This window comes from Microcaecilia unicolor, chromosome 7 (genome assembly GCF_901765095.1).
Source record: "Microcaecilia unicolor chromosome 7, aMicUni1.1, whole genome shotgun sequence".
NCBI classification, from domain to species: Eukaryota; Metazoa; Chordata; class Amphibia; order Gymnophiona; family Siphonopidae; genus Microcaecilia; species Microcaecilia unicolor.
The window spans coordinates 123,988,718-124,015,468 of record NC_044037.1 but is presented as its reverse complement, the minus strand read 5'-3'; the positions used below and the strand labels follow the sequence as shown (position 1 = coordinate 124,015,468).

General features: G+C 44.9%; 1 protein-coding gene across 3 annotated transcripts in view; it reads right to left on the bottom strand.

The window, feature by feature from the left end:
• The window catches only part of LOC115474661 (E3 ubiquitin-protein ligase TRIM39-like), a 170,157-nt gene that overhangs the window by 11,034 nt on the left and 132,372 nt on the right, over positions 1-26,751 (bottom strand). For 2 of the 3 annotated variants that reach the window (XM_030210253.1, XM_030210252.1), the window contains one exon: positions 1,868-1,897. The exons of the other annotated variant lie outside the window; for it this stretch is intronic. The gene's annotated coding sequence lies outside the window, so the exon portion shown is untranslated. The remainder of the gene's footprint in view (positions 1-1,867; positions 1,898-26,751) is intronic. 3 annotated transcript variants of the gene reach the window in all.

Genomic DNA, 26,751 nt, shown 5'->3' with positions numbered 1-26,751 from the left:
TATTTTGCATAGAACATATTTGTCAGGAGGCGTACTCATGGATGAACATCAATGGAACTCCTACTTATACACAAAGTTACAGAATACTGTAAGTTATGTGTGTTCCTGCCACATTTAGGTGTCCACATATCAGGTATTCTATAATGAAATCTAGGCTTCTACTGCCCACCCTTGGAGCACCTACATGGAAACACCCAGTTAGAGAACTGTTCCCTTAATGTTCAATTACTGCACAGTGACAATAGAATGGAAAGGTTAGGATGAGTTCTCTTCAGAGCTGACATGGTCACACAATCAATGGCCATCATTAAAATTCAAGCCTTATACTCTGTCTACACATCCTAATTTTTTGTGCTATTTTCAATTTGCAGTAGTGGAGCATAAAAAAGATTTATTGAAAAATGCTAAGCTCACTGTCCTTGAAATCTTGATGAGGAGTATATCGTGAGAGTCTTTTCCTGATATTTTATACTCCTGTACATGACCCTGTCATGTTATGCAGGAAACAGAACGGGAAGGTTGTAGAACTAGAGGACATGAATTGAGTTGGGGGGGAGGGGAGGGGGGAAAGACTAAGGAATAATATCAGGAAATATTTTTTCACAGAGAGGGTGGTGGATATGTGGAATGCCCTCCCGCGGGAGGTGGTGGAGATGAAAACGGTAGGAATTCAAACGTGCGTGGGATAAACACAAAGGAATCCTGATTACAAGGAATGGATCCGCGGAATCTTAGCGGAGATTAGGTGGCAACACCAGTAATTGGAAAGCGAAACGGGTGCTGGGCAGACTTCTATGATCTATGCCCTGATTGTGACTGAATAGATATGGGTGGGCCTTGAGAGGGAGGTACTGTTATGTCTCTGCCTCGGTGGCACACTCTCATTCAGCGCGCCCTCTAGTGGTCAGACCTGGTGGGTGCAATGGACTGTCTGTGGCTTTCCCGGTTTCAGAAGTCATGCCGGTACGGTCCAGATTTTCTAGCCTGACAGTTGGTCTTGAGACTTTTTGGAACTGAGCTGTTTCCGTACCTGGTGTACTCCCTGGCTGTTGGCCTTTATTAACCTCCTGGAAGCTTCCCTAGTTTGCCTTGCAACAGAGGTCTTCAGAGGTGTTTCTTCTGCGAGTGTTTGTTGCTGCGCTCCCTTTGCTACCCTCAGTATTCTGCTTTTGGAACTTTGCCTGGACTTGGACTTTGCTTTTGCTCGCTGCCTGCCTTTTGAACTTTTGTCTGGGCCTGACTACTGCTTTTGCTTGCCGCCTGCATAGAGACTTCTGCCTGGACCTGACTTTGCTTTCGCTTGCCGCCTGCATAGAGACTTCTGCCTGGACCTGACTTTGCTTTCGCTTGCCGCCTACATAGAGACTTCTGCCTGGACCTGACTTTGCTTTTGTTTGCCGCCTGCCTTTTGAACTTTTGCCTGGACCTGACTTCTGCTTCATCTTGCTGCCTGCCTAAGAGACCTTGCCAAATCCAGGTACGTCAACTCTGCCTGTGCTGGTGTGGGGTGAGTGTTCCTCCTGCCGCTGCCGTCCCTCGGCAGTAGCCCAAGGGCTCACTATCCAGTGTTTAGTGTGAAGCGTGACACCTGAGAATGTTAAGGACAAATCAAACTTAGGTATAAATTATCACAAACCATGTAAAATGAGTTTATCTTGTTGGGCAGACTGGATGGCCCATACAGGTCTTTATCTGCCGTCATTTACTATGTTACTATGAAACAAATGCATTGGGTGACTGGTCCATGAGAAAATGATTCCAAATGTCCTCTCTAGGTGACTGTATTGAGAGGCTACACTTGGAAAGAATCAGCAGGTCACACTGGATATGAACATTATACAGTTAGTTAATTACCAGATTTAATTACCTGAATATCTGCCATATTCCATCCACAACTCTAAAAACAAAGAGAAAACAGCAATCAGATGTCAGAAAAGAGGAATAAATAATGTTGGCAAGTTTTGTAAAAAGTATCCATGTACTCTGTAATAGTGTGAACCATTTCAAATTGGATTGGATTTATTGATTTAATATACAGCTCTACATAGGAGCCAACTTTTCAAAATGATTAGGGCTGCTGAACACAACCCAATATTGTACCTCCACCTGCCACCATCAAAAAAGAAATAGTCACAGACTGCATTCAAAGATAAAATGAGGCTCAATTTCCCGAACTTTAGCATGTATACCATTCCTGAGACATTACTACACCATCAAAACATTGTCCCCTGCACGTTTTAAAATCCAAATCACACCTTGTTAAGACATCTTTACATTATACACAAACTTGAGCACAAATACACTCAGAACTTTACCATACTATAACAGAACTAACTCCCAGGACATGAAGAGTACAACCTCATGTGTAAACTGACAGCACTATAAATACGATTCTGGGCGCTAAAACACCAATACACTGCCTAGTGAAACAAAACAAACAAGATCTCTACGCAGATACTACATGCTAGCAGAATACTGCACCATGGCCACACATGAAAAACACATAACATATAAATATATCACAAGGGACCAGAGATCAATATGAAGGCAACCCCCCCCCCCCCCCCCCCCAAAAAAAAATAAACTGAATTGGAAACCTCAAGAAGTCACACTCGACATACAGCAATACTAGAGAAACTGAAACTAAAATGCATTTCCAAAAGCTGACATATTCCAATTAATAAATTCAGAATAAAATACTTTGTTGACTTTTTTTTATGTTTCAACAATTTTTATTGATTTCAAATCAATGTAATCCAACCATCAGCAATACAACAAATATGCCGTTATCGACATTGTTATAATAAAGCTATAACAGTGCCTGCGGTCTGTGAACTTTTCACATTTATATACTATCATGCCCTTGTCCTAACAAAAATATGCCAATTACACTGATTCCCCAACACCTTCCATTAGTTAGAATAACAAAACTTCCCCCCCACCCACCCCTGCCCCTACCCCTTACCCCCCCCCCCCCAACCATCCCCCAGCACTACCATTCGGTATCTCTTCCCAAATTCACAGGGTATTGACAATAAGGCTTCTCCCCCTGGGGCTCAAACTAGACAAATAGGGATTCCATATCGCCAAAAACTCTTTCCCTCGCCTAGGTGAGCCTCTAGCATCCCCAGCTTCCCATGTTACCAACAAATGTACCTGGTTCCTCCAGTGCCAGTATGCTGGTGGCTCCTCTGACACCCAATTTTGTAATATGACTTTTCGGGCCACGAGGGCCAGCTTACGACTCAACAGGGTTGCATGTTTCTGCATCGGAAAGTATGATTTAGGTTTATCTAGAACAAATTATTCCACTGCCCTGCTCACCTGCACCTTCAAAATACTGGCCAGGAACCTCCGCACCTGTTCCCAAAATTGTTGTATCCTGGGGCACTCCCATATGGCATGAAAAAACGTATGTCTATAGTGATTACATTTATTGCAGTTTGCCCCCACCTGCGGATTCATGTGTGTGAGCTGTGTTTTAGTTACGTAAGCACGAAGTATTACCCTCGCTCCACACTCCCTTAAACGTTCATCTCTAGTCAACAAGGGGATAGCCCTAAGCATTGCAGCAACATCCCAATCTTCCAAAGATTTCCCCAAATCCTCCTCCCACCGTCTCTTAACTCCTAAATAATCCCTAACCGGGGTCTCTTTGCTAAGAACCTGTCTAAGTCCTGATACCGAAACCCCCACATCTGCTGAAAAAACTCCCTTATCTTAGTCCCCAAACGGTTCCTCACTGAAGGCCCATCCAGAGTGGACAGAAAATGTTTGATTTGCACATAAGCAAACCTATTGCCCCAGGCAGGACCCACTCTGTCTTGTAACTCTTCAAATGTCATCAGCTGCCCTTCCTCTGTTAGCAGATTCTCCAGACAAACTATGCCCTTTTGCTCCCACTACTCAAATATTGGGCTATCTAAACCCGGTATAAAGTCCCTATTACCCCTAATCGGGATCTGGTCTGAAATCCTTGCGTTGCCCCCCAATTTGGTCACTGACCCCCTCCACGCTTCCCTTAACGGGCCCAACAAGACACTCCCTTTCAACTGTGACGGGATTTGACTTTTCCTACAATGTAATAGGTATCTGAAATTATAAGGTGCATAAAACTCTTTTTCCATCTCCACCGGAGTGTAGTCATGTTTATTTCCAAACCAATCACTTAAGTGCCTCATCAAACATGCCTGATTGTATAATCATAAATTGGGCAGCCCTAACCCTCCCTGAGTCCAGAATCCCAACATATCCACCAAACGAATTTTGGGCTCCCCCCCCCAACAAAAACTACTCAACAGGCTATGTAAACGATGCGTGTCTTTTTTCCTCATATACAGTGGAAGGCACTGGAGAACATATAACCACCGAGGAAACTGAACCATCCTCACTAAGTTTATCCTCCCCAGCAACGATAAAGGTAAAGCCTTCCACCCTTCCAACTGATTTTTGGTGGCCTCCATAAGACATGTAATATTCCTACTATATAGAGTTCCCGTGTCCATTGTCAGTCTCACCCCCAGATATTTAAAAACGTCGTGTGCCCAACGTAATGGAAAGTTGACATCCCACAATCGCTTAACTTGCTGCGATGAAGGCAATGCCTCCAACTTTTCCAAATTTAGACGAAACCCTGCGTAGTCTCCATACTCCCGGAAGTCCTCCAACAACGCCTCCAACTATTCCCTTGGTGCCCCTAAATGCACTAGCAAATAGTCCGCAAATGCTGCCACCTTGAAACACTGATCCCCCACCTGAATACCCCTGATGTCTGAGTTATCCATTATCCCCCGTATAAGAGGGTCTAGGGTCAGCACAAATAGCAATGGCGACAACCCTGTCGAGTCCCACGACATATCGAAAAAGGCTCAGAGTCCCTCTCGTTAACCAGCACTGTAGCTCGGGGAGACGAATATAATGCCCTGATGACCGAGATAAAGTGACCCTCAACTCCATCGGCCCTTAAAGTATCAAAAAGAAAATCCCACCTTACCCGGTCAAAGGCCTTCTCGGCATCAAAACTAGTAAGTATAGATTGAATTACCCTACGTTCCCTGTATTCCAGTGAGGTCAGTATCTTCCGCATGTTCTTTCCCACCGAGCGTCCCCCTACAAAACCCACTTGGGCCTCATGGATAATATCTGGTAATACCCTAGCCAACCGATTTGCCATTATCTTTGCAAATAACCTAACTTCAAAGTTCAGCAATGAAATAGGCCTATAGGAGGCCGTAAACGTGGGGTCTCTTCCTGGCTTAGGTAGCACTATAATTTGAGCTAAATCCAAAGACTTCTTCCTCCACGATTTTGTTAAACATTCTAGTTAGAGGCGGGACTACTGCACCCCCCCCCCCCCCAATAATTTTATAGCATTCCACTCTAAAACCATCTACCCCAGGGGCTTTAAACAGGGGACTACGCTCAATAGTTGTCGCTACTTCCTCCTCCATGATTAAAGCATTCAAAATGCTTCTCTCTCTTTGTCCCACCTTAGGCAGTGTCACATTACTCAGATATACTTCTCCCGAGAGACCCTCATCTGGGGGATCTGCATATAAACTCTGATAATACTCCCGAAAAATCCCACCTATCTCTTCATCCGAATACACCCTCCGCCCTCTATCGTCTTGAATCGCAAGAATCTCCGGGGACCTCCCACTGGTTTAATCAACCTGGCCATCAACCTACCCCCTTTGTTGCCATGACGGTGTAGCATATACCTGTAATATTGCTGTGACTTGTGGGCCCTTTGATGGAGAATCGTGTTTAGCACCACTTGATATTCTAACAGCCTCCTCTTCCCCCCTTCCTTGGGCGACCTCCCAAAACTCTGCCTGGCTTTCATAATCAATCCCCCCAGCTGAAAAATTTCCCTGTCCCGTGCCTTGCACTTATAGTGGGTATAGCTAATTATTTCCCCCCTCAGCACCGCTTTTGCTGCCTCCCAATACAATACGGGGTTACTCTCATGTTCTGCATTCGTGGACCTATAGGAATCCCAACAATTCAGCATCTTTTCCCGGAACCTAGGGTCTCCATACAACTCCCTAGGGAACTTCCATTGACTTGTTCGTTTGCTATGTTGCCCCGCCTCCCATTTCATCCACACCCAAGCATGGTCTGAAATAACATAAGGGCCTATATTTGATTCCCGCACTTTCCTAAACTCCCCCCGGTCACCAGTACATAGTCTATTCTAGCCTGTGTATCATGTGCACGCGACAAGTGGGTGTAATCCCTATCCATGGGATGTAATTCCCTCCACACATCCACCAAATCTAACAGTTTGCTCAATTGTAACAGTCCCTTATTCGCATAATATCCAGCTACAGGGCCAGAGGCAGACTTGTCCATCCTCGGATCCCATATTGCACTGAAGTCCCCTCCCACCACCAAAGGGCCATACTCTTCATTAGTCAGGACTTTAGCTACCCTGCTATAGAATTTCCTGTCATATTGATTTGGGGCATAGATATTACATATGTAAACTGTTCACCCGTTGATGACCGCTTTAACCAAAATAAAACGCCCCTCTAGATCTTCGCTTATTAGCTGTATCTCTTCAGCCACCCCTTTTCTAAACAGGATAGCCCCCCCCCCCCCCCGTTCTTCCACTGGGCAGCCACTGCAACACACTCTCCTACCCACCAAGTTTTAGCTTTGCATGTTCCCGTGCATCAAGATGTGTCTCCTGGAGCAATGCTACATCCACTTTATTTCTATTCATATGTTGTAATATTTTAGATCTCTTAATTGGTGAATGTATCCCTCCGACATTCCAAGTAATTAACTTTACCATGTCTTACTGGTATATATCCGCTTCATTTAACGTCTCTTTTAACCTGCCATGGCGGGGGGCAGCCCAGCCTCCATCCCCCACCCTCCAAACATTGCCAGCCCTTCTTTGCATGCCAACATCTCATTCTTAACCTACCATTTCCCACTGAACCAAGATACCTATTACTCCCTCCCCCCCTGCCCCCCCCTCTCCGCCTCCCCAACCCCTCCCACAACAGCTGGTTCCCCCCATAGGAACAATCACTTCAAACGCCCCCCTAGACATCTCCATTCTCAGGCATTAACACAAAGTTTTTTGCATCATACATTCAAACTCCTACACCCCTCCCCCCCTAAGTACTCCATCTCCTTCCATACACACCTCTCTCGTCCATTCATCCTTTAATTGACTATTAACGTCCTGATCTAGGACGCCTCTGACATCCTTCACTCTTCTGCTCATCTGCTAATTAACCATAACACTGAAACAAATGTCTGAGAGTTCAGGTTCTATGTTGTTTTACCATCCTCCATCCCTTAACTCTCTTGGCCAGATGGTGCATAAAACACACTGCAGCTCCACTGTTCCAGCCTCGCGATCTTGCAGCCAGTGGGTCTACTATGCATTTTCTCCATTCTTCCTTGTACTTCCCTCGGCTTTCTTCTCCACACATACCAAAAATTTCTTAGCGTCCACCACTGAAGTATATGATGAAGTCAATCCTCCCTGTGTGATTTTAAGGGCTACCAGATACATTAACGCAAACTTGATCTTGAGTGCAAACAGCCTCGAGCAGATGGGGGGAAAAGCTCTTCGCTGGGCTGCCACCCCTGCGGAGTAATCTTGAAAGCATAGAATTATTTTATTTTCATAGTTGAGCGTTTTCCCAGCTCGGAGTGCTTGTAATATCTCCTGTTTCTTGGCAAAGTGGAGAACTCTGAGGATAATCACTCTAGGCCTATTTGTTGTTTGTGGCCTCGGACCTAGCCTGTGTGCCTGTTCAATTCTTAAAGGTCCATTGCTGTCCGAGAGCTGCAGTTGTTCAGTAAGCCAAGTTTCCAGGAAGCCCTGCAAATTTCGATCCGGCATCGCCTCCGACATTCCCACAAGCCTTAAATTGTTTCTTCTAGACCTATTTTCAAGGTCCTCTAGCTTGGCCTCCAACTCTGCCACTTTCTTCTGCATGGCTCCCTGATCACTCTCTACCGCCGTAATCCAGTCCTCCACCTTCACTGTCCGGATTTGCACCGCCATCCAGTCCTTAGCCAGATCTTCCATTCGGATATTTAAGCGTTCCAGTTTTGCATCAAGAGGAGCCAGCCGCCTCTCCAGCAGCTCCTCCAGTACCGTTGTCATCTCCACGATAATCTCCGCTATCCACACGGAGAATACCGTGAGGGCCACCGGGCTCTGCGGCGCCGCCATCTTTTCTTCCACCGCTTTGCTTTTAGAATTTTCTTTATGTGCTGACTGCACTGCCATTTTCGCTCTGCCAACTCCTCTCTCCAGCTATAAAATCTCTCTGGCTGTCTCACCAACCCAAAATCAGAATTTAATTCCCTTTAGGTGCGTTGCAACCTTTCAGGAGATGCCTGGGGGCCCGGAGAGACTCAATTCAGCGTCTTCCTCCAAGCATGGCATCACGTGATCTCCTTGTTCTAACTTTTTTTGTCTAAGCATTTTATTTTTCTGTTCTTTTTGGTCTGCAGGTAGAGGCACCGCAGCAATTGAAATGTGCTGCCTCAGGGCCTCGATCTTCCCTGTGACGAGTTATGCCCACATGGAGCAGGAAGTTGCATCAGAGGAGGCAAGATGCATCATAGGGAACACCAAGACTTGAAGCAACTCCTTTTAACTGACATGGTGCCTTTGCCGTACACCACCTATGTCAGGACCCAAAATATTAGGAGTGCTTGAGCATCCACAGAGCCGGCACCTATGCCGCTCTACACTAAAGTGTCTAAGCAGTTTACAACAAAAAAGTGAACATACAGCATATATCATAATCATACTAAAACTGTATAAAACAAAGCATACTATAGAAGATATTAATGATATAGCAGCTACATCATCGTGCAATCAACCACAGTATTGCCGAAACAAAATTTTCCATCTGCTTTTGTGCAAAACACCCAGTAGAAAATATACACATTCCAGTGAAAACACACTTCAGGGACACTTCCATGATACATAGCTAAACGTAAGCATCCACATATTCTTCTAGCAAGACCAAGGGAGGGCAGTTTTCATAGAGTCAATTTAATGGTTTTGAAAAACACCCTGGAACTGTCTGTGATCCCTATTTACTGATTCTCATCTCAGAAGCTGAACCTGGACCAATTTTATATTTTGTCACCCTTTTTTTATATTTATTTATACTTTCAAATTTTACATCTTATCAAAGAAGCATATAGAAATAAGAAATACTCAAAACAAAAACATTATTTTCCTTAGACAACTACTTGTCTCAATAAAAGGAAATACAATTATTCATTATCGACCTCCATATTGGAAATACTTATGTTTAAATCCAACTCAAACAAAGAAATACAACCTTCAGAATACAACTCGTCATCTGACATATACATTTCTCCCTCCATCCCCCAACCCCCCTACCCTTACCTAAGTATCATATCTAGTATCTGGTTACACTTGTAACTATGTATTCAACAAATAACTTCTTGCATTAGGGGGCAAAGACACTAGAAATGGGGACCATCTTAGCAAGTATCTATCCAAGTCCTGTCAGGGTTGATCCCTAAGGGCCAGCTTCTCCATCCTGAGCAAACACACCATCTGGGTACACCATTGTATCATCGAGGGTCCTTTAGTTGTCAACCAGTCTATTAGTATAGCCTTCTTTGCCATCAACATAGCACGTTTCACAAAGTCAGTATATCCATTAGGTCTGTTTGCTCCCAATGCCAATCTTCCAAACAGCATCTGGGGTGTAGCTGCCCATGGGGCTTTCCATATTCGTCGCGTAAATTGGATAAGGAGTGTCTAGAACTGCTGAACTTTCGGGCATCTCCAGAACATGTGTCCTAGTGTTGCCCCACATTCCCCACACTTTGGACATGCTCCATCCGGGGACAAGCCCATGTGGAACGCCCTGCGAGGGGGTACATGGAGTCTCAGCGCAAATTTATACTGCAGTTCCCAATGCGCTGTCCAAGGAGTAGTCCGGCGGATCGCTAACACATAGGCCTTATACACACTGGTCGGTATCCGCGTTGCCAAATCTTTACTCCAGTCTTTTGCTTGTTTAGCATAATCGAGCTCTAGTTTAGTGTCCTTTATGTGCCTGTGGTGAAATGCAAGAGGTACTTTCTGTTGCGAATTTAAAGAAAGAGCTGAGGCCAGTTCCTCTTGTGCATCCTCCGTGAGTGCCTCCCAGGGCAGACTTGATATATAGTGTTTTAACTGCCAATAGTGCAAAAGGTCTTTAGGTCCAATAAGCTGCATCCCTTGCAGGTCTTTGTATGATTTCAGTTTCCCTTCTTCAGTGAGTACATTCAGCAGGTATACTATTCCTTTAGATTTCCATTTGCCAAATATTCCGTACAAGTTCCCGGGAGGGAACGCTGGGTTTCCACACAACGGAAGAAAAGGAGTTACTCTGGAGAGACAATGATGTAAGCTGCACAGCCACTTCCAGGTTTTCCGTGCAGTGGGTAGCACATGAGAAATAGTCAGTGCCGGCACTGGCCTACATTTTAGCCCGTGCAAATGGCTGCTGAAGTGGTAGGGGGCTAGGAGGTTCAATTCAATCTTGGTTGCCAAAAAATCCTCTGTGCCACAAAACCAATCGTTAAGGTGGCTCATAGCACATGCCATTGACAACATTCTGATATTCATGAGTCCCAGTCCTCTATATTCTGGTGGCATGCATGTCATATCCAGCAGGAGCCTCGCTCGCCCTCCTTTCCATAGGAATTTTTGTAGGGAAGAGTTCAATTTTTGTTCATCTGTTCTGTTGAGGTGGAGAGGAAGCATCTGAAAGCTATAGAGCCAACAGGGCACTATCATCATGTTACACATTGCTATCCGCCCTAGTAGCGATATGGGGAGCCCCTGCCACTGACTCAATTTGGTTGTGGTCTCCACAAGCAGAGGGAGTATATTACGTTCATAAAGATTAGTTAGATCTTGTGGGATATGCACCCCTAAGTATTTAATTTCCTCCACTAAATTATGATCTCTCCCCTTCCCCGTTGCCAAACCTGGGGGGTATATCTGCATGATGCTGGAATTTTGGATATTAATCCTAAATCCTGACAATGCTCCAAACTGAGATATTTTCTGGAGAAGAATAGCAACCGATGAACTGGGTCGCGCTGTCGCCACCAAGAGATCGTCTGCGAATGCCATAACTTTGACCCTTTCTCCCCCTACTTCTACCCCCGCTATTCTCTCCTCCTTTACTAGGGATCTTAGAAGTGGTTCTATGGCCAGGAGGAACAATCCTGGGGAGAGGGGGCACCCCTGCCTAGTCCCTCGTTGTATGGGAAATTGTCCTGTTCTTTCCCCATTCACCAGTACCTCAGCCACAGGGTTAGTGTATAATGTTTTAATTGCTTGTAGTGCCCAACCCTCTAAGCCCAGGTAGCGTAGCACTTCAAATAGGTATTCCCAGTCAATGCTGTCAAACGCTTTCTCTGCGTCTAGGCTGATAAGCGCTGCCTTTATCCTCTTGTGTTAACAGTGGCCCATTGCAACTAACACCCGCCTCACATTCACCACAGACTGTCTGTTCCGAACAAATCCTACCTGTTCTGGTCCTATTATGCTTGGGAGGAGTTGGTGAATCCTATTTGAAATCAATTTGGCCAAAATTTTGACCTCTACATTTATTAATGATATTGGTCTATAAGACCCTGCTTGCGCTTCCGGTTTTCTGGGCTTTAATAGTAAGGTAAGCAGTGCCTCATTTGTATGAGGGGGGAATCTTTGTTGTTCTACTACTTCATCGTAATAATCCAGTAGGGCGGCTACAGCTGGGGGGCCTAAGATTTTGTAAAACTCAGATGAGTAACCGTCTGGTCCTGGCGCCGAATGACTAGGTAGCGATTTGATAATTTGCTGGAGTTCTTTCCCTGAAATAGGGCTGTTTAAAGTCTCCACCGCCTCACTCGATAATTGGGCCATGCCAGCCTGCCTCAAATACTCTTGTATCCCCTCTTGTCTCGCTTCATATAGGGATCTAAAATAATCCTTGATCACCCGAGCTACGCTCTCTTTCTCATGATGGAGCTTCCCTCCTTGATCTGTTATTGCTGCTATCACCCGGCTACCTCCCTTGTTTTTAACTAACCGAGTCAGTAAAGTGCTCATTTTGTTACCAAATCTTTGTAACTTATATTTCCGGAATATTAACACTCTAGTCGCTCTCTCGTGGAGAAGAGAGTTTAGCGCTATTTGTGCCGCTTGCATTTGTTCTTTAAGGGTCTTGCTAGGGGAGCATAAATATCTGCGTTTTGCTCTTTGGAAGTTATTTTCCAAGTTAATAATAGCTCCTGTTATTCTACGCTCTCTCCTAGCTATGTAAGCAATTACATCTCCCCTTATAATGGCTTTCGCCACCTGCCAAAATACTGTTGGGCGATCTTTGTAGGATGAATTAAAATCGGAATAATCTGCCCATCTGCTGTGGATATACTGTTGGAATTCTTTGTTATCTGAAAAGTAAGAGGGGAATCGCCACCCCATAGATTTGTGATCAGCTCCCAGGGCTCTGATGTCTACCCAGACCATCGCGTGGTCCGTTATTTCTTCAGGACCTATCTCCGCTTCCTGTACTTGTGAAAAAATCTTCCTATCTATTAATATGTAGTCGATCCTTGAGAATGTACCGTGCGCTCTAGACAAGTGCGTGAACCCCCTCCCCTCAGGGTTTAATGTCCTCCAAACATCCACCACCAACAGGGACTGCATAAATTGGTTTAAGGCTCTTTTGCCCTGCCCTCCCCTAGTTGCCCGTCTCGGCGCAGAACAGTCTAATCGGGGGTCTGCCACCAAGTTGAAGTCACCCATAATTATCAACGGCAGTGACCAATATAGGAGGCATGATTGCACAATTTGGTCATAGAATGATCTCTCATATAAATTCGGGCCATACACCCCTACTACTAAATATTCTTTATTGTGTAGCCATAAGTGGACCAATACATATCGTCCCTGGGGATCATTTTCTACTAATTGTGTTCTAGCCACTAATCCCTTCTGGAGCAGGATGGCCACTCCTCTCTTCCTACCCTCAGCCGACGACGCATGTACCTCCCCCACCCAGTTTCTTTTCAACTTTAAATGTTCCTCTGGAGTTAACCTGGTTTCCTGCAAACATATCACATCAGCTTTATGTCTGTTTAACGCAGCCAGTATTTTGGCTCGTTTAATTGGAGTGGAAATCCTGCCCACGTTCCAAGTCAGGAATCTTGTGGAGCTAGCTTTTGGTGTCATATGGGGGCCTGTTGGTGTTAGTATAGTGGCTATTATCTTTTAATGCCCCAGGTGCCCAGCTCACCTGGAGTTTCTGGCTTTTGCTATACCACTTGTTAAATTTAGCCCCCTGGGACCATCCATCCTTGCCAAGTGTACCTGTCTCCTCTCCCACCCAACCTTCTCCCCTCCCCCCTCCCACTTCCCTTCCCTTTTTCATCCCCATCCCCTGAGTAGCCCCACTCTCTCTTCCCGGAAACCGGTTAGAAGAGTGAAGGTCTAATGATGAAGGTGCTTCCCCCCCTCAGGTGAATCTTTCTCTGTTCTAATCTGTCTACGCCTTTAAACAAACTTAATATCTTCAGTACAACATCAAAATCATATGCATGCCTGACAGTTCACTATATTTGTCCCATGCATGGCAAGGAGCTGCTTGCAAGTCTCGATATCTCAGCTTCTGATTTATAAGAAGTCCACATTGCATTGTGAGTGTTGCTAAATTATAAATCCCTCAGGCCTTCTGCGCGTCGGGGGCCTGTTCGCAATCCAACGCCGATTGTGCCTCCAACGGCGTCGTGAAGGTTTTCCAGAGCCCATTAATCTGAATTTTTAGCTGTGCGGGGTATAATAACATAAAACGTTGTTTCTTCGCTACAAGACTCTGGCATATGGGGCTAAAAGCTTTCCGTCTCTCTTGCACGGCCAGTGAATAGTCTTGAAAAATTCGGATTTGTCCGCCTTCCAACGATAGCGACTCCCACTTTGATTGGGCCCCTCTCAAAATCTCCTCTTTATGTATGAAGTTATGAATTTTTATGAGTACTGCACGTGGCCTGGAGTTCGATGGGTTCTTTCTCTCCATGCGGTGAGCTCGTTCGAGGCACAGCAGCCCTGCACTATCTGAGAGCGCGAATTCTGATTTTAGCCATCGCTCCAGCTGGTTAGTTAAGGATCGGTCAGGAATCGACTCCGGTACTCCAATAATTCGGAGGTTCGACCTCCGTGACCTGTTCTCGAGGTCATCAACTTGGTTGCGGAGGAAGTTTAATTCCTGCTGCATATTTTTGAATGCTATTTCTCTGTGAATTTCAGTGTCCTCAATCTCGGATACTCTGACCTCAAGCTCTCCCGTTCGTCGAGTTGTGTCTCCCAAGAGAGTTTCAACCCCAGCAAGCTGGTCAGTGAGTTTAGTGAGTTCCGGTGCTAACGCCGTTCTTACCGCACCTCTGTCAGCTGGGTAAGTTGTTCTGCAGTGAATGAGGAACCGAATTCCTGTTTCGGGCTCGCCGCCATCTTTGGGACTGTCGACGCTCTCGGTTTCTCTGTGTCTTTTTTCACTGTTCGACTCGGCATCGCTCTAGTTTCTCTCGTGACAAATGAGTCCATATTCTCTAGAGAGCTTGAGGTATCGGATTAAACCGTTTCGCTGTATTTAGGCGTGTTTTTTAAGACCTTAGGGGGGGTTAGCCCAAGAGAGATTCAGGAACACGTCTTCCTCTCTCAATCCATCACGTGACCTCCTTGGAAATACTTAAATGAAACCAAGATACAAATTATCATATACAGTAATTAAAAATCAGACTATTACATACTCCGGATACATTCTCAATCTATCATACAGTGTCCATATGAGTTCCTAAACTTTCACGTTTACATTCTCAGCTTCTTTAGAACTCAAAAAGTCCTTGAGTTGTTTTGGATCGAAAAATTGGTAGTTATTCTGTTGACAGATAAAACGACAAATACAAGGAAATTTAAGGGTAAACGTTGCCCCAAGATTTAAAGTTCTTTGACGGATTGCCGAAAAGGCCTTACATCTACGTTGAGTCTCTCTTGCAAGATCCGGAAAAATTCTAACTTTACAGCCAAAAAACATCGAGTCTAAGTGCTTAAAGAATAACTTTAGTACCATTTCCCTATCTATCTCAAGTGCAAATGTACCACTGCTGTTGTCCTTTGGGTAACCACTTCTAAAGAAGACTCTAAGAAAGACGTCGGGTTCATTCCTCCATCCGTAACACCGTGGTTACTTCCAGGTTTAGGTGATATTAAAGTCTGGAGATAAATTACCCTTGTTATGGGTGGTAGAGACTCACCCGGCATCCCTAGGACTTCCATCAAATATTTTTTAACCATATCAATCGCAACATGATGATAGTGCCAAAGTGGCTCTATAAGTTTCAAACCCTTCCACTTTTTCTCAAGAAAGAAGATGAAAAACGCTTGCACCGGCATATACAGCGTTTTCTGTGGAAAGGAAGGAAAGCACGTCTCCCAGTACGGACGCTGCAAATACCAAGAGAATATGGAGGATTGGGATTGCTCAGCATCAGGTATCTCACAATAGCAAGTGGCATGCGACATATTTCTGATTGGTACAGATCAACCTCAGACTTTTCAGCAACAAATCTGGAAACAACCTTAACACAGGGAATACATTTCAGCAGCTTGTTGCATGTGGGAGGCTGTCAAGCTCCTAAAGTTCTACAACAATCGCATATAATGCCCACGGCAAAGGCGGTCTGGAAGTGGGTTTGCCGTCATCATCAATTTTCTGGACGAATTACGCCTTTTCAAGCAATTTGCAATAACCCACAATTCCTACCAGGAACTCAACACCGTAGATTTAGCCAATGGCAGCAGAGAGGACTGGTATACTTACATCAGGTATTGACGTCAGAGGGAAGAACCAGGCCTTTCGTGGAGCTTCAAGCCCAGTTCAAACTTGATGAAAGAGATAGATTCTACTACTGGCAATTGAGACATTATATAAACAGCTTGCCCTGGGAATGCCTCACAGAAGATGTGCAGGAGGAGATTTCCTCAGCCTTTTCACTAAGGGCACAGGGCAGAATGTCATTGACAATGCATCATAGACATTTAAGAGACATGACAGAAGAAAGAGACTATGTAGCTCTGGCCCAGGCATGGACGGAGGAACTGCAAATGACCTTAACGCCTCAAATACTACAGGAACACATTTATTTGACGCAAAAATCATCAAAGATGGTCCAATATTGTGAAATGGAATACAAATTTGCATTAAGAACTTACATTCCACCAAGGAGAGCCTTCCATATGGGAGTCTCTCCAGACGGTCATGCCCTAAGTGCGGGATGCAGGGCGCGACACTAGGGCACATGTTCTGGACTTGCTCAAAAATACAAAGATTTTGGACCAGAGTAATACAAATGACATCCAGTATGTGGGGCGCCACATGGAAGAAAGGGCCGCTGTTGCTGTTCGGAAGACCAAGGATAGTTCAACCAACCAAAGCAGGCTTCAAGGGATTTACTTGTAGAGCTGTAATGGCAGCGAAAAAACATATTCTCACAGAGTGGATTACAAATAAAGAGCCGACTCTGCAGAAGTGGCGTGAGCTGTTAATGGATTACATGAAATTCAAAAAGAGACTAGCAGATTATAGAGGAGAACGGAGATTCACAGACAAAGACTTTTATAGACTATGGACCCCATTTTGGCAGACAATACCCCCAGGGGGTAGAGGACGTATTTTAAATATGTGAGAAGTGGTCAATGTTATAATCAAGAAGAATAATCTTTACCAAAAAGGGATGAGGGCGGGAGATGGGAGGAGGGGAGGGGGGATGGAGATGGGGATAGAGAGGGTGGAAGGGGGGGGGGGTAAGTGCTAAAGAGTTAAATTTAAAGTTTGTTATTACACAGAACACTGTACTGAGACTGGGAAGGGGAATTTTCCTTAACCAGGTCTGTGTATAACCTATAGAATAGAATTGCATTGGAGAGAGAGAAAAATTTGTTAAATGTTTTATTGAAATCACATGCAAAATAATAAACAAATTTAAAAAAAAAAAAAAAATTAACCATATCAATCGCAGAAATAATTGGAGATCTGGGGAAGTTGAGAAGCCGCAAATTAAGTCTTCTCTGCTGATTCTTAAGATATTCATTTTCCGTTTAACAAAATTACTGTCCTTAATTGTGGCTTTATTCAAATTTTCCAACTTCTGAATTTTATCCTCAAGCAATTTTGTTTCAGACAGCTGTTGGGCATTAATTTGCTCGAGTCGTCAATAAGGCTTCTGATAGAATTTTAATTTCTCCAGCATTTTTTAATAATACTGAATGTAGCAAACAATGCATCGAGAAAGTTAAGTCCCATACTGAATCCATAGTCACTAAGGCAGGTTTTACAACTCCTACATTCAGCTCAGGAAGAGGGCGTTGGAGATCTGTTTTAAGCCATCTCTCATAACTGAGGAGAAATTTTTGTTAAATCTCTGTCCTACCAGGTCTCCCTCGTTACCACTGCGTTCGGTTGGGCTCCCTTCCTCGGGGTCCTCTCCATTCCAGGCATAGGGCCCTCCAAGTCACAAACCACTCGCTCTCTTCCTGGTTGGGGAGGTGCCGCATGGGCGTCGGGGCTAAGAGAAGCCCCGTCTACACTGCTGACAGAGTTGATAGAAGCCGGTCTGATAGCTGGAGAAGATGTCGCCCGGGGTCCCAGCGTTACTCCAAAACTTTCAAGCGTCATCTGCCTCAAGAGGGGGGTTTCGGTAGGGGTAACAGGAGCCTCCCTCACCTTTCCTCTCCGCTTCCCCATGACAAGGGAATTCGGACTCCTCTCTCAGTTCTGTGAAAGAAAGTCTCCGAGTACGTCTGGGGTAACGTCTCAATACGATGCCATCTTGGTTCGACCCTCCCCTTTTGTCACCCTTGTTAAAGTCAATACTTATAACATCTCAGGATAAAATCAGCTTTAATTTGGTGAGAGCTGGTGGTAACTGCATTATTCTTCATCGTGCAAGCAGGATCTTAAAACAAGATTCTCTCCTCTAGTTTCCTTGTGGTCCTTTCTATACAACTGTACTCTCACGGGATGCCACTGTTGTAAACGTGCCAAAAAAATTACAATTTATTCAGGATTCTGCAGTGAGAGTTATTTTTAAACTTACTAAATACAATAGTATTTCTGAATTTATTCGTAAATTGCATTGGCTTCCCATCAATGAAAGAATTATATTTAACTCAGCCTGTCTGTTTTTTGTTTTTTTTTAGATGTTGGTCTTACATCTGATCTAAAGGTTAGTATGGTTTCTGCATCTTTATTTGGGCTATCATCTAGATTGTGAAACAGTTAGTGTTAAGTCCTCCTTTTATTAAGAATGTGCAGATTTCTAAAATGGCTTTTTTTAGTTAAGTGGATGTCATTATGGAATTCTTTTCCATCTTTTATTAGAATAGAAACAAATTATCTTATATTTAGAAAGACGTTTATCTATTTCCTGAAGATCTGCTAGATAATTATGATTTTAATGTATGTTGATTCTTGATTTTAAAGTATTAAATAGTGTTCTTTTGTTACAGTAGAAGGGGCATTTTCAATATGACATCTAAGTCCGATTTTGGACGTTTTGTACAAAACATCCAAAATCTGAATAGGAACGAAGGTCATTTTCAAAAAAGATAAACGTCTTTTTTCCCCCCGAAAATATCATTTCAAACAAGGTTTTGTGATTTGGACGTTTTGTTTTTTTTGGCCCATTTTCAAAAACAAAACAAATTGATGCAAAACATAGAGATTCATACCATTGGGATGTAGGAGGAGCTAGCATTTTTAGTAGAATGGTCCCCCAGACATCCTAGGAGAACAATGGGGCACCCTTGAGGGCACTTCTGTGCACTTCATAAAAATGCTCCCAGGTACACATCTCACCTATGCTCTCTTATCTTGTCCTCTGAGCCCTCCAAAACCCACTGTCCCCCACTGTACACCACTACAATAGCCCTTATTGGTGAAGAGAGCACCTATATGTGGGTAGAGTTCTGGTGACCTTGGGAGGGATCACAGTTTCCACCACAAGTGTGACAAATAACATAGTAACATAGTAGATGACGGCAGAAAAAGACCTGCACAGTCCATCCAGTCTGCCCAACAAGATAAACTCACATGTGCCAGTTTTTGTGTATATCTTACCTTGATTTGCACCTGTCTTTTTCAGGGCACAGACTGTATAAGTCTGCCCAGCACTATCCCCGCCCCCCAACCACCCGCCCCGCCTCCCACCACTGGCTCTGGCACAGACCGTATAAGTCTGCCCAGCACTATCCCACCTCCCAACCACCAGCCCTGCCTCCCACCACCAGCTAAGTTTTGAAAAAATAGAAATACCCTCTAAAAGCCAAGGAACAGAGGATTTTCTAGTGCTTTTGTTATTATAAACCGCATAGAAACCAGACTGGGCCCTTGCATATATCAAGAATGTGCAAATAAACTAAATAAACTTATTTCCATAAAAAGTTTGTCCATAAGATATTTTTATTAAAAAAAAATATATATGTGATTCCTCTTAGTAATATAAATTACTAGTAAAAGAGGCCCGTTTCTGAGCAAATGAAACAGGTGCTAGCAAGGTTTTCGTCGCCAACACCCCCCCCTGCCCAACCCCTTCGTTGTTCTGCCATTGCTCCGCCCTGAACGTCATGACGTTTGACGCAAGGGCAGGGCCCGGAGCGATTTCGCAACCCCCCCCCCACCTCCCTCCCTGTAAACCCCTTCGTTGTTCTGCCATCATGGTTTTCGTCGGCAACACCACCCCTCCCTGCCTCCCTCCCTGCCAACCTCTTCGTTGTTCTGGCATTGCTCCGCCCTCAATGTCATGACGTTTGACGCAAGGGCGGGGCCCGGAGCAATTTCCCACCCCCCCCCCCCCCGCCTCCCTGCCTCCCTCCCTGCCAACCCCTTCGTTATTCTAAGTGTGACAAGTAGAGGAAGATAGGGACCTGAGTCCCCCACTGTGTACTGCACCAATCACTATACTACTCCAAGGACCTGCATGCTGCTTTAATAGACCTGACTGTAACATCTGCAGCTGTCAGAGGCTGGCAAGTCATATTTGTATTCACATTTTTGGGGGGTGGGAGGGGATCACCCCTGATTCCCTCATGTGGTCATTTAGGGCACCTTCTGTTGCCTTATTCATTCTGAAAACAGGTCTAGACCAAAACGTCTTGGTTTTAGTCCTGGACGTTTTTGATTTTTTTTCCATTATGGCTGTACATCTGTCTTTAACACTGTTCTCCAAACTTCACTCACACCAGCTCCGCACCCATGTTCAGCAAATAATCCTCACGGAGTACAGGCTCCTTTTTAAAACTGTAAATGACAACAGATAAAGACCTGGTTTATCAGGAGGTGCTGCAGTAAGTGCAAGGAGGTCTTGTTAACAAGGGGAATAAGAGGAACAATGGACGGAGACTAATGCGGCCTCTTTCTAGCAGCCTCCACTTGGAAAAGCCAGTGAAGTGAAGTACTATATGGTTTTGGTTCATATGCTGCTGTTACATGTAGTTGTTAGTTATAAGCAACCACAGTTTTGGAGACTGGCGTGGGCTTTAACATCAACTCCAGTAGTTGGAATGCAAGGACAGTGCTGGGCAGATTTCTACTGTCCCAGAAATGCCAAATACAGACCATGATCAAGTATTTTATATCACACTGTTGGTTTAGTCATCAATTGATAATAAGTGTGACTGTTGCGCAGACTGGATGGACCATTCAGGTCTTTATCTGCCGCCATTTACTCTGTTACAGTTTGAAAAGGAGCCTGTACTCCATGAGGATTATTTGCTGAACATGGTCAAGGAGCTGGGGTGAGCGAAGTTTGAAGAAAAGTGTTAAAGACAGATGGAGCAAGAGAGGTGCACTCTCAATATCCGGCCTAGTATAGGGAACATGTTTGGAAACATAAGCACATAACACTTGCTAAGTCAAGGCGAGAGGGAAACCCTGCTAATTCTGCCTTATCACTTCATAATGAACTGCTTCTTTGGGTCATGAAAGAATGATGTGTTTTAAATGGAATTCATAGTTCCAGCTCTGTAACATCATTTTGAGCGGTCAGTGTTAAGATGCGATGGGGATGACTGATCAGCTAATTTTGAACAATAAAGAGAGACAAAGAGAACCAGAACAAATATGGAGGTCACCTCTTTAACTGGATGAATTCCATTGTTTCCATGTCCTGTTATCCCTCAGGGCATGTTGCAGCTAATAGGGAGTTTGTAACAGAAGATTTTGAAGTAGAGTTTTACTAGTCTGATGAAGAGTGAATGATAACACACCCAAGAATTTTGACTCTGCTGGACAGCTAATGATACAGACTCTGCAAAATATTTTATTGGACTTGTTCGAAAGAAGAGTTGTAAACTGAACTCATGGGGGGAAGGGGGGGAAGGGCAGAGGGACAAGGATGAGAGAAAAAGTAGGACGTTTATAGGACAGAGTAGGTGATTAAGGAAAGGGAACTGGGTAGGAAGGGGAGTTGATCTATTGTTGGGAGGAGGGAATATAAGGCAGGGAGAGTGCATATGTGAGTGTGAGTATGGCTAATGGCTGGATGAGATGCATGGTGGAATGTGTTTGGGGCAGGAATATCTTAGGGAGCGATCAGGGGAAGTTAATTTTAACAAAAGGATGTTAACACTATTTAATAAATCAGAAGAAGATCCCAGGGCTGAGATTTTGAAAGGGGAGAGATTGGGTGTATATACCTATAGGATTCAGGATCACATGTGTAAAGGCTGGGACACTGTGGACCAAAGCAATAACACGTTTAACCTTGGGGATTATGGAATTTCAGACAATGCATCTGAATGAATGAGAAACAATGTATCATTGAGGGGGGAAGTTATCATGCAGTGTTAGGGCTTTAAGTCACGTTATTTGCCCCTTAAAGGGCCCTAACGCTGCCCGACTTAAATTACTACAGTGATATTTAAATTGCCACATGTTTTGCATCCCATTACTATACAAACATCCTAACGCAATTTGTGGTGATACACTGCAAGTCGTGTTAGGGCCAAAAAATGACAGTAAAATAACTTCAGCTTTTTGCTGGGGTTATTTCACACCCTGATGCTCCCAGGCCGACTGACCAGGGTCCACCCCCAGCTATCCTACCCCCAACTCCTAAGGGATAGCAGTGGGGAGGGAGGTCTTCACGCAAGAGCAATGCCCTGTAGCTCCTGCCCAGATCAGCACTGACTACAAAACGGCTCAACTGCCACTAGGGGTCATTTTTCCATACAAACAAACATGACTCCTACCAGTATTGCACCACTTGGCAGCCAGCACCATACTGGGCATCACTCCTTCCAAAAGAACCCCCACCCTGGACCGCCACTGTTCTAAAGGTAGCCTTGAGTGGGGGCAAGGGCTACTTTAGGAGTGGGAGGGGGGGGGGGGAGATGGGCTTGGCCTTTGCGTGGGGGGGGGGGGGAGGAGGTTGCTAGATGACAAGGGGACCCTGCTTTGCCAGACTGGGGGCTGCAAGCACAGTTATTCCTTTACAACAGGATTCTGCAATCTGTGGGACCACAGGATGCTGAATCATAAGGGAAATCAACATGCAGTAAAAGGCAATCTTTTACCGCAACCTTGATAAATTCCCTCTAAATGTGGACAGCATCCATTCCCTAGTTAAGTGCACACATGTTGACCTTAAGCAAAAACATATAGATATGTGTTAGAGCATGGGTAGGAGAAGTAGTGGCCATTTATGTTTAAAACAATTTTATTGATGCTTCAGCATATCAAATCTTAGCAATACATTTCACTATTCAAATTCCACTAACAAATCTTGCTGGATAGGCTTAACACAAAACAGCATCAAAAAGGTTTTTAACATTTTCTCCCCTATCCCCCCAACTATCCCCCTTCCCCCCAATCCCGACATAAATTATGTTTCAACATTTATATTGATGACCAACCAACCAGAACACTTTTAACAATATGAATATACGGAGATTCCAATATGAAGATATATACAATAAAGACAAAATGATGCAGTCTGTCCTCAAACTTTTCATCCCCACCTTGTCCTTCTGTTTTTATGTTTAAATGATTCCTAGTATTATGGACCACCTTGCAGCACTTAAACCACAATCTTGCAGAATACAAGTGTGTTAACCAACCATTTTGTACGTGCTCAACATAATACAATCAACTATCCAAGTGAATTCAACCAATTTTCTCCCCTCCCCCAACCTCTATAGGAATGATAACATCTGTCTCTTGAGTAGCTAGTGTGCCATCATCCCACTCTAGGCCATCTCTTTTTCCAATAACCAATTATCGCTCTGCTGTGCCAGGCCGCGCGGGGTCTGGACTCTGATGAGCCCCACGCCACTGGCAGAGACTTCTCTTAGGAGAAAGCGTGGTCATGGTGGCACCAGACATAAACCACCGTCCCTACAATAGGGAAAACCTCACTTCAGGATTATAACCGCTCCTTCCCCCCCCAACCCTCTCCCCCCCCCCCACCCCATGCCATGTCATAACCTATCGTTTCGTTTCTGTTTAAGCGTTCAAAATTCTACTGCGCGCCACTGCGGTCAGGGAGTCCCAAAATGGGGACCAAGTCCGGCAAAAAAGGTCACCACCAGGGGTGGATAAATCACCTACCCCCCGGCGCTCCAACGCACAAAATACAATCATGTGTGAGCGCCATTGCTGCAATGTTGGGCTTTCTCTCGTTATCCAATGGTGAAGAATGCACTTCTTACCAATTAACACTGCTTTTTTCAAAAAGGCCCTTAGCTCTCCGGATAAAAAGGGGGACACCCTAAAGACTTCAAACAATTGTAATGGCGATAGTCGCCAAATGACCTCCCACATTTGAGAGACATGTTTATTTACCTGGCGCCAAAATCCCAAAACCCTCGGGCAACTCCAAAACATATGTCCCAAATTCGCCGAGGGCTGGGCACACTTTAAGCACTCATCCACGGCCTGAATAGTTGCCCGGTATGCTCGGTGTGGAGAAATGTACATCCTCAATAAGAATTTGTAATGGATCTCCTGCAGCGTCACATTCTCCGTCACTCGCCGCCTGCCCAGGAGACATGTCTTCACCTGATCTCTCTGCAGGTCCAGTGCCAACTCCCCCTTCCAGCTGTCCAATACTTTATCATAATCAATGTCCCCTAAGTGTTCCCGTAACGTATTATGATAGTATTTCAGGGGAATCACTAGCTGAGCATCTAAACCCAAAATAGTCAAGAGTATTTCCCATGTCTGCGGCGTCAGCGCTGCTGGTGGCAGAGATCTTAAATAATGACGCAATTGGAACATGGAAAAAAAATTCACTTTTGGAATTCCATATTCCTCTTGCAAAAGTTCTGGGGTTTTAAGTGTTCCATCTTCCTGATATAGTTGATGCAAATACTGCAATCTCTTAGCTGCCCAGGTGGTCAAATCTAACGAGATAGATCCCGGTATAAAGTCTTTATTACCCTGAATCGGCAACAAGGGTGAAGCCTCCGCTTCTAGGCCATAAAAATGACATACCCAACGCCATGTCCTCCGCACGGGTAGCAACAACGGTGCGAAAACCGGAGGGGTGCACAACCTCCCCGGTCGCGCATGTAACCAAGCACTAAAGTGAAGGGGGGCGAACAATCGCGTCTCCATTTCTGTACAAGAAAAATAAGAGGATCCTCGAAACCAATCGGTCAAATGGCGCATGTTACTAGCTATCGAGAAAAGCTTAACACTTAACAGACCCAAACCACCCTGGGTGCGGGGAAGAAAAAGCTGTGAGGCCCTTAACCTAGGACGTTTGCCCTGCCACAGAAACCGCGTCACTAGCTTTGTTACTAGTTTATCATCGCTATCTTTGAGAAATAAGGGCAGCATCTGTAAAACATAAAGCCACTGAGGGATCAAAATCATATTGTATAAGGCGATTCTGCCCATGAGAGACAAGGGAAGCGAAAACCACCCCTGCAGAGCTCGTTGAGTGCGTACTCGCAGAGGCTGGATATTAACCTCGTACAGGCGTGTTAAGTCTGATGTAATCAATACTCCCAGGTACTTTAAAGGGCCAGTGGACCATGTGAGCGGAAATTCCCCCTTCCAAGTCTCTCTAATCTCAGGTTGAACAGGGTAGGCAACAGACTTCCGCAGATTAAGTGTAAACCCAGAGTAGTAACTAAACTCTGCTATAACATCCAAGAGACTAGGTAATGACTTATGCGGATCAGTCAAAGTCAGCAGTATATCATCCGCAAAAGCCAATGTTTTAATCGCAAACGAAGGACCGTCGAGCCCCGAAATCTCAGTGTATCTTTGTATTGTCCGCAACAGCGGTTCCAAATACAACAAGAACAACAACGGTGATAAAGGGCATCCCTGTCGCGTACCACGAGCTATGGGAAACGTGCGAGAGCGTAGGCCATTTACCATCAAGGAGGCTCGGGGACCACAATAAAGAGTTGCTATCGCCCGCCCATACCAACCAGTCAGGCCTACATACTCCAAAACCCCAAATAGATAGTCCCAGCACACCTTGTCAAACGCCTTTTCGGCGTCTAGACTCACCAATAACAACGGTTTTTCCTGGGCTTGACTGTGTGCGATTGCGAGACATACTTTACGTACATTAATAGACGAGTGCCTGCCTCGCACAAACCCCACCTGCCCCTCGCCCACCAAGTTGGGCATGTGAGGTGCCAAGCGGTCTGCCAGCACCCTAGCCAGGATCTTTAGATCTACATTGATGAGTGATATGGGCCTATATGACTCCGGGTTGTCAGATGGCCTTCCCGGTTTTGGAATAAGCGTAATCAGTGCTTCGTTGGCGTGGCAGGGGAGCACCCCCCCAATTATAGATTTTTCAAAAAAGGACGTCAAGGCACCAACAATCTGGGGTAGCATACATTGATAATATTCTGATGTATACCCATCAGGGCCCGGCGCCGTGCCTCTCTTCAGAGACTTGATCACCGATTGGATCTCCTGCGCTCTCAAGGGAGCATTTAACTGACCTATCACTGCCTCTGATAATCGTGGTATACCCGAATCTTCCAGATAATTTACTAGTGAAGGACCACTCTGGGCCTCTGGAGCTGCATATAAGGAGGCGTAAAAATCATGGAAAAGCTGCAATATCCCCGTTAGACTATTCTCCTGAGTCCCGTCTAGCTTTCTCAAGGAAGGGATAAACCTATTACCACTCCAGCTCTTTACCACTCTGGCCAATAGCCTACCTGTCTTGTTGCCATACCTATGGAAAGCAAATGAACGGTGAAATAATTGTTTCTTAGTACGTTCATGAATCAGGGAGTTTAATGCTGCAAGTGTAGAAACCATCTCCTCTCGAAGCAATTTAGAAGGGGCCGCAAGATATCTGCGTTTAACTATCTGATACTTATGTTCCAGCTGGATTACCCCCTGGGCCATACGCTTCGCCCTTGCGGACATATAGGAAATTATTTCCCCCCGCATTACAGCCTTCGACGTTTCCCAATATAACTGCGCCGTAGGCTCATGCACCACATGGATGTCTGCAAACAGCGCCCATTTTTGTCTAAGGTAATCTTGAAAGTGGGGGTCCCCCGCCAAATAGGACGGGAAACGCCACTGGCGTCCCTTTAGCCGTGCAGCTCCCAATTCTATGTCGGCCCAAATCAAAGCATGATCTGAGACCTCCATGGGGCCTATCTCAACCCGGGAGACTTGTGGGAAAAGACTGGCATCTAGCAAGATGTAA